We start from the raw sequence: 8,812 nt of genomic DNA, 5'->3' as shown, positions 1-8,812 counted from the left end.
CGATTCCTCTCGAATTGACAATGAACCCCAAAAATTTCCCTGATCCTACTCCGAAGGAACACTTGAGAGGATTTAGCTTCATTTGATACTTATTCAAAACATTGAAACACTCTTGTAAATCCTTCACATGTCCTTCTGCCTTTTTTGACTTTACCAGCATGTCATCAATGCATACCTCCATGTTTACTCCGATCAACTCCTTAAACATGTGGTTAACTAGTCGCTGGTAAGTCGCACCAACATTTTTCAATCCGAAGGGCATTACTTTATAACAGTATAACCTTGTATCGGTCCGAAAGCTAGTGTGATCCTCATCAGGGGGATGCATACTGATTTGATTGTATCCTGAGTATTCATCCATGAAAGAGAGGATCTCATGTCTTGCAGTTGCATCGACCAGCTGGTCGATCCTTGGGAGTGGGAAGCAATCCATAGGGCAGGCTTTATTAAGGTCTGTGAAATCCACACAGGTTCACCATTTGCCGTTAGGCTTGGGAACTAGTACTAGATTAGAGACCCACGATGGATAAAATGCCACCCTGATGAACCCATTCTCCTTTAGTTTTTCAACTTCTTCTTTTAAGGCTTTCGATCTATCTTTATCGAGCAGCCTTCTTTTCTGTTGCACGGGTGGAAAGCTTTTGTCGACGTTCAGGACATGGCTAATGACTGCAAGATCTATCCCAGCCATGTCTTTATGTGACTAGGCGAAAACTTCCCGGTTCTCCTTAAAAATTCCACCAGCGCGTGCTTTGTTGTTGCTTCCAAATTTTTGCCGACCTTTACAACTCTGGTCGGAAACTTTTCGTCAAGCTGGACCTCCTCAAGGTCCTCGACAGGTCCAACATCTTCCTCAAAATCCCCAAAGCGAGGATCTAAGTCTCTATCCTCACTTTGGGAAACACCCTATTTGGTGACTTCATCACCTGATTGGACTTGTATATCAATGGCCATCTGCAACCTTTCTGGGGGAGCACTCCTTGACATTCCCTTCTTGGCTTTAGTAATTAAGGCATTATAGCACTCCCTTGCTTCCCTCTGATTTCCCAACATGCGTCCTACCCCCGCGTCTGTTGGGAATTTCATGGCCAGGTGCCATATTGAGGTGACGGCCCGAAGGTTAACCAGTATGGGTCTTCCAATTACAACATTGTGAACCGAAGGACAATCGACCACTATGAAAGTAGTGAGTAATGTCCTAGTAGCGGGCGCTGTACCTGCTATTACCGGAATCCTGATTGACCCTGTTGGAGCGAGTCCCTCACCAGAGAAACCGTAAATAGTTTGGTTACAGGGCTCCAAGTCCTTGATGGACAACTTCGTTCGTTCCAGCGAAGATTTATACAGGATGTTAACTGAACTTCCTGTATCGACCAGCACTCTCTTCACTATCATGTTGGCAATTTGAACATCCACGACCAGCGGATCGGAGTGTGGGAACCGGACATGCTTGGCGTCGCAATCAGAGAAGGTTATTTCACCGTCCTCTGACCAAGCATTCTTTGATGCCCGGTCCTCCACAGTCATCATCTCGATGTTCTGGTCGTGGCGTAGGGTCCGAGCATATTGTTCCCTTGCCTTCCAGCTGTTTCCCGCAAGGTGTGGGCCTCCGCAGATGGTGAGTAAAGTGCCAGCTATGGGATTAGGCGGCAAAGGTGGCAAGCGTTGGCATGCAGGCACCTGCTCGTTGCCACCTGGAGCCTCTCATTGGGAAGCCCCCGAGGCCTGTACGTATCTTCTTAAGTGTCCTTGTCTAATAAGGAACTCGATTTCATCTTTCAGCTGGTTGCACTCGTTCGTATCGTGTCCATAGTCGTTATGAAAATGACAGAACTTGGTGGTATCCCTTTTCGAAATATCCTTTCGAATGGCAGCGGCTCTTTTGTAAGGCACACTGGAACTTGTGGCTTGATACACCTCTGCTCAAGACTCGACAAGGGCAGTGTAGTTAGTGAACCATGGTTCATAACGGTTGCCCTTTGCGCGCTTATTCTAGGAGGTAGAAGGTTCGTTGTGGGGTCTCTTCCCCCTATTTTTGCCGTTTCCATTCCCGTTGCCTTTACCGTTGCCATTGGGTTTTGACCCATTGGCGGATTTGGCGGGGTCTTTAGTCCTTTTATCTTTATTTGGAGTCTTTCCCTCGTTGGCAATGGCATCCTCGAGCTTGATGTATCGATCAGCTCGATCCAAGAATTCTTGGGTAGTTTTAACCCCATGCTTCCTGAGGCTACTCCAAAGAGGTGTACGACGCCTAACTCCTGCAGCTAGGGCCATCATCTTGCCTTCGTCTCCCACTATTTTGGCTCCAGCAGCTGCTCGCATAAAATGCTGGACGTAGTCTTTCAGTGGTTCTCCTTCTTGCTGGCGTATCTCAACCAACTGGTTTGCCTCAATTGGGTGCACATGACCTGCATAGAATTGTCCATAAAACTCCTTTACGAACATCTCCCAAGATACAATACTTGCAGGAGGGAATTTAAAAAACCACACCTGTGATGCATCAGAAAGTGTTGCAGGGAAGATCCTGCACCGAGCGTCTTCGGACACCTTCTAAATGTCCATCTGTATCTCAAACTTGTTGACATGAGATACTGGGTCACCATACCCGTCAAAGTTTGGAAGTGTGGGCATTTTAAACTTGCTGGGAGTTTCTGCCACAGCAATCCTTTGAATGAAAGGAGTGCCCCTTCTCCTATCGTACTCGATGTGAGACGTTCTTCCCCCGACCAGCTGTTGCACTGCTTGGTTCAGGGCATTTATCTGGGCTTGCACAGCTTCAGGAATCGCCGGGGCCTCTGCTGCCAGGGGAATGTACTCATCATGCCGTTCCCAGCGGTCGTTGAGTACATCCCTTAAGTCTTCGTCTCTTCGCCGTTGCTCGCTTGCTCCGAGCCAGTTAAAGACGTTGTTTTGTCTGGGCTGCCCCCCAGCATTACGTCTCGCTTGTTGGTCTTCTCTAGGTGGCAGGCTTCTGCCTCCACCTCTCTCTTCATTTCTCCGATTGGAATTCCCTCTTCCTGAGTCGGCCTCATTGTAGCCATGGCCATCTCTGAACCTCGATTGGCTATGGTGGGGCCGACTATCCCCTCGTTTGCCTCCTTGGGCTGGAACTTCCCGAGTGTTAGGGGGAGGCCTGCATTGGTCGGTAGGTCCCCGTGCATTATCATGCCGTGGGGGGCCCCTGACCGCAGAGCTTACCTCCGAGTTCCTTCTGTTGCCAGAAGGACGCTGTCCCCTGCTCGGTGGGTTCGGCTCTTCACCCCCTTGGCGTCTGAGACTGCGGGGCTGCTGCCCGGCCCTATTCTGCCTTGGCTGTGGGGGATTGCCTCGACCAGCCTGGGATGAAGGTTGCATTTCAGGATCCCTTGGTGGGACATCATCTTAAGGCATTGGTGGCTGCTCCGGCCTTTGAGGGCTCGTTGGCTGGATCAGAGGGCTAGGATTGCAACCCCTTTGAGGTGGCCCATTTGAGGGTTGATCAGGCTGTGAGGCAGGTGCAACTTGATTCCTAGCCAATTCCAGGGTTGCTTCAAGGGCTGCCATGGCCTCCCTCTGATGACGGTCCATCTCCGTCTGTCTTTCACTTAGCTCTTGGCGCTGGCGCTCTATTTCTTGCTGCTGTCGCGCCATAGTCTCCGCAACACTTTCTTGACTAGCCCTCAGATTGGCCAATTCGTCTTGCAATCCCCCCAGGGTATTTCTCAGCATTTCGGAGTCCAGTTCCTCCTCATCAAATTCCAAGTGTGGCTCATTTTCAGCCATGTTCGGAGGAGGAGGTTGAGATGGTGCAGCGCTAGCCGCCTGCCCAGTCTTCTTTGTTGTTTTTGCCATTAGTGCTTCAACAACATCGTCTCAAGCTCTCAATGAAAGCACCAGAATGTTGACCCTCGATTTGGTCAACTAACACGGAGTCAAATGCTTGATGTGATTGAAGGTGTTGAAATAGACCTAATGGAAAGAACAGTAAATGACACAACAAATTATAGTGGTTCGGCCCCATGAATTGGTATTGACCTACGTCCACTTAAGCTATTATTGATATTAATTCTCAAAGGAGTGATCAAAGAACTAGGGTTCTCTGAGTTTCACAGGCCTTAGAGAGATGAATAATACAATCGTAAGATAATAGCTCTAATTCTCTTGTAAAGTATAAACTTAAATCAGCCAAAAAGCCCTCTTCTTGAGATATTTCTTCTCTATTTTATAGGCTCAAGGAGGATTACATAAATTTGTTATAGATATTCTTTCCTAAATAATCAGATACTCAGGAATTATGGGAGATAATCTCGGATATGATTATAAATGTACAAGATCTTCTCAAAACATACGTAGTATACGACCAAGCTGGTCATATATAAAACCCAGATGTTATGTCAGGGGAACCTCCCTGGTCGATATTCGAACAATACCTTTGCTAGGTGTCAGCCACGTGTTAAAAATGTCTGCCACGTCATCTACGCCTATTTTTTGGATAACAGTCTTTGCAGGAGCAATTGGAACAGCCCGTTTGGAATTTGAAAATAATAAATTTCTTGTTTTAGAAAACATTTATTATATTCCTGGATTTTCTAGAAACTTAATTTCTGTTTCTATGTTGCATGAACAAAATTTTAAAATCTCTTTTAATAATAATTCGATTGTTATTTCAAGATATGGTTTCATGTTATGTTCTGCAAAATCTATCGATGGGCTTTATAAACTGCAAGCTAAAGAGAAATCTGTTAATAATTCTGAATTATTTAAAACAGCTAATCCTAGATCTATTAAATGACAAAAGACAGATTCTGATAGTGATACATATCTATGGCACTTGAGATTGGGCCATATTGGTCTACACAGAATAAATAGGCTTGTATAGGATTGTCCTCTAAGAGAACTATCTATTGGATCTCTCCCTGTTTGTGAATCCTGTCTAGAAGGCAAAATGACCAAGAGACCTTTCTCTGCTAAAGGTTCAAGAGCCATAGAACCACTTCAGCTAGTACATACGGATGTTTGCGGTCCACTTAATTTACAAGCAAGAGGAGGTTATGAATACTTCGTCACTTTTATTGACGATTATTGAAGATATTGTTACCTATACTTAATGCAAAGAAAATCTGAAACTTTTGGAAAGTTCAAAGAATTTCAAGCAGAAGCTGAAAAGCAATTAGGTAAGTCACTAAATGCTCTTCGATATGATCGAGGAGGAGAGTACTTGGATTTTGAATTCAAGGACCATCTGTGTGAGCATGGCATTCAATCCCAACTCACAACACATGGAATGCCACAACAAAATAGTGTTTCGGAAAGACGGAACAGAACGTTATTAGATATGGTTAGATCAATGATGAGTTTCTCATCATTACCACTGTCATTCTGAGGCTATGCGATTCAATGTGCTCTATACATATTAAATGTTGTTCCATCTAAGTCTATCCAAAAGACACCCATAGAATTGTGGAATGGTTGTAAACCTAGTTTACACCATTTTCGAATTTGGGGGTGTCCTGCACACATGCTTAAAGGAAAGACCGGGAAGTTGGAATCACACTCTGAAGTGTGCATGTTTGTGGGTTATTCCAAAGAGACCAGAGGTGGAATTTTCTATAGTCTAAAAGAAAATAAAACATTTGTACCGACAAATACAACTTTTCTTGAACATGACTATGTCAAAAACAACAAACCTCGCAGTAAGGTTGTTCTGGAGGAGATGGTCTCGAATGAAGTTGCAAAGTCACCAGCAACAACAAATGAAAAACGGCAAGAGGAAACTGCTAGTTCTAGTCAGAATAGTAGTGAACCTCGTCGTAGTGGGAAGGTTAGTAAGTGATAACTCTTGAATAAAGAGTTATTTCACGTGCTTTTGAACTTATAATTGTGAAAAAATCATGGGTGATGTTAGTTTATTGTTAGTTTTTGTAGCTAACCTTGATGTTTTCATTATCTTAATTAAGTGTAATTATTTTTTTAGTTTTTAATAGCTATTGGGTTAAAGATAATGATTTCATGGATAAATATTTGCACAAAGGAATGAGCTAACATATGAATCTATTGTGATGAAATTATGTTGTTGATGGTTGAATATTCAGGTTTGCTGCAGCAAACCTGAAGCATTTTGATCAGGCAGATTTTGGGGCACATGGTACTTGTGGCAGTCAATGGGTGAGCTGACATTTTGGTTGAGGTGGCAAGGGCAGAAAGAACTATTCAACATATTGGAGAAAAGGTCAAAAATCAGAAGAAATGAGGACTTCATGTTTTGGGAGAAAAATGGGCATTATGGTACTTTTGGGAAATGAAGAAAAAAAACCTAACCTACACAAAAAGAGGTTCCAGCCGTATGAAGCAGGCAGCAGCCATTTTTGGAAAAGAAAGACCAAAAAGAAAAATAGAGAAGAAAAACTGAGAATACCAACAAGGAAGAAGGAGGACAAACAAAGAAAGCTCAAGCATCATTTTGGAATTGTTCTTTCTTCTTTTCCTAAACTTTATTTTATTAATTTCTGAGTTGGATTCTAAATCTGAATATTATGGGCTGTTTTGATTGTGAATTAATGTCTATGAACTCAACCATGAACTAATTTTTAGGTGGCTTGAATTGTTGATGAGCCCTATGTTATAGTCTATAAATTTCTTGCACTTTATTCTAGTAAAATATCCTTTGTTCATTCAAGTGTGCTTATATTAATTTCTTGTTGTTGTTTGGCCAGCAATGACAAGTTATTTAATTATGTTTAATGCTGGAAAGATTAAATGTAATGGGAAAAACTTGGATGACACAAGTCATAATCTAGGTTAGGTTATGTTAGTAAGTAACATAGGGATATGTTATTTGCCTTGTGTAACTTTTGAGAATTAAACTTTGATTTGCATTCTTAAATCTGATTTTGCATAGGAATATGTTTAATTAGGTAGAAGAATTAATGTCATAAAATTTGAGAAAGTTTCATGAGTGTTTAAATGAATTCTTGTTAACTTGGGAGTTTTGCTAGAATATTGCTGCAGCAATATGTCCACAAGTTGTTCAGGATGAATAATATAGGGGAATTCAATAATTCAAGTCCATTTTGCAATCCATATATTTCTCTCAATTTTCTTGTTTAGTTTAGTTTTTAATTTCAGTATTTTCATTTTATTTTAATATTTTGCTTAGCCTATAAACAACCCACTTGATTTTTAATTTTCTAAAATTGTTTAGTAATTGTTTTGCTTATTTTTTTTTAATTTGCAATCCCTGTGGAGACGATTTACTTATCATTATATTACTTGTGTGATTACGTGCACTTGCGTATTTAAAATCAAATATTAAATTGATAACAACAAGTTTTTGGCGCTGTTGCCGGGGATTGAAATTAGAAATTCTTGTAAAATCAATTACTTGCAATTTATTTTTTCTTTGTTGAGCTGACTTTGGTTGCTTGCTCTTGTGTTTTCTCAGGTGATTTACTATATGAACGAGCAAGAAGACATTGAACTAGCTCCTATTGACCCTGAAATTGAAAGAACAATTAGAAGAAGACTAAGGGAACAACGGGCTCAAAATCGCCTTAATATGGCCGAAGAGGTTGAAGGAGTTGAGGGTGCTAATAATGTCACTAACACAATTGCTATGGCTGATAATAGAGAGAGAGAGAGAGCCATAAGGGAGTATGCTGTCCCCATGTTTAATGAGCTCAATCCGGGCATTGTTAGGCCTGAAATTCAAGCACCCCAATTTGAGTTAAAGCCTGTTATGTTCCAAATGTTGCAAACAGTGGGTCAATTTAGTGGGCTGCCTACTGAGGATCCTCATCTTCATCTTCGTTCATTTTTGGAGGTAAGTGATTCCTTCAAGCTACAAGGAGTGACTGATGAGGCCCTAAGGTTGAAATTGTTCCCTTTCTCTTTGAGGGATCGAGCTAGAGCTTGGCTCAACACCCTTCCTCCCGACTCGGTGACTACTTGGAATGAGTTGGCTGAAAAATTCTTGATGAAGTACTTTCCTCCTACCAAAAATGCCAAGTTTCGCAATGAAATCATGTCATTTCAGCAGCTGGAAGATGAATCATTTTGTGAAGCTTGGGAGAGATTCAAGGAGTTATTGAGAAAGTGTCCACACCATGGGATCCCGCATTGTATACAAATGGAAACTTTCTACAATGGGCTCAATTCTTCCACTCGTATGGTGTTAGATGCTTCAGCCAATGGGGTTATTCTCTCTAAGTCCTCTAATGAAGCCTATGAGATTTTGGAGAGGATAGCTAGCAACAATTATCAATGGTCCAATGTTAGAGCCTCAACAAGTCGAAAAGTGGCTGGTATACTTGAAGTTGATGCATTGACAGCTTTGACCGCTCAAGTTTCTTCAATGACTAACCTTCTCAAGAACATGAGTTTGGGGGGAATGGTACAACCAGCTGCTATGGGACAAGTTGCTGATGTATCATGTGTTTATTGTAGAGATGGGCACGCATTTGAGAGTTGTCCTTCGAATCCCGCTTCGGTTTGTTATGTGGGGAATCAAAATGCCAACCGAAATAACCCATATTCAAACTCTAACAATCCGGGGTAGAGACAGCATCCAAACTTCTCATGGGGGGGGGGGGTCAAGGAGCTAGTTCAAACAGAGCACCAATGCAAAACAAGCCTACATATCCACCGGGGTTTTCTCAACAACAACAAAGAGCTCAACCACCTCCTCCTCAAGTGTCTCAATCAAGCTCTTTGGAGAGTTTAACGAAGGAATATATGGCCAAGAACGATGCTGTGATTCAGAGTCAAGCGGCATCCTTGAGGAATCTAGAAACTCAATTGGGACAGCTTGCTAATGAGCTAAGGAATAGACCACAAG

The 8,812-nt window shown here is 42.3% G+C and overlaps 1 non-coding gene across 1 annotated transcript; it reads right to left on the bottom strand.

Moving 5' to 3' along the window:
* Positions 1–7,981: 7,981 nt before the first annotated feature.
* LOC133813077 (small nucleolar RNA R71) lies at positions 7,982–8,088 on the bottom strand. The gene has a single exon (XR_009884121.1). It is a non-coding gene; the product is annotated as a small nucleolar RNA R71 (small nucleolar RNA).
* Between the last annotated feature and the right edge of the window lie 724 nt (positions 8,089–8,812).

Source organism: Humulus lupulus, chromosome 1, assembly GCF_963169125.1.
Source record: "Humulus lupulus chromosome 1, drHumLupu1.1, whole genome shotgun sequence".
NCBI classification, from domain to species: Eukaryota; Viridiplantae; Streptophyta; class Magnoliopsida; order Rosales; family Cannabaceae; genus Humulus; species Humulus lupulus.
This window is presented reverse-complemented; position numbering and strand designations above follow the sequence as displayed.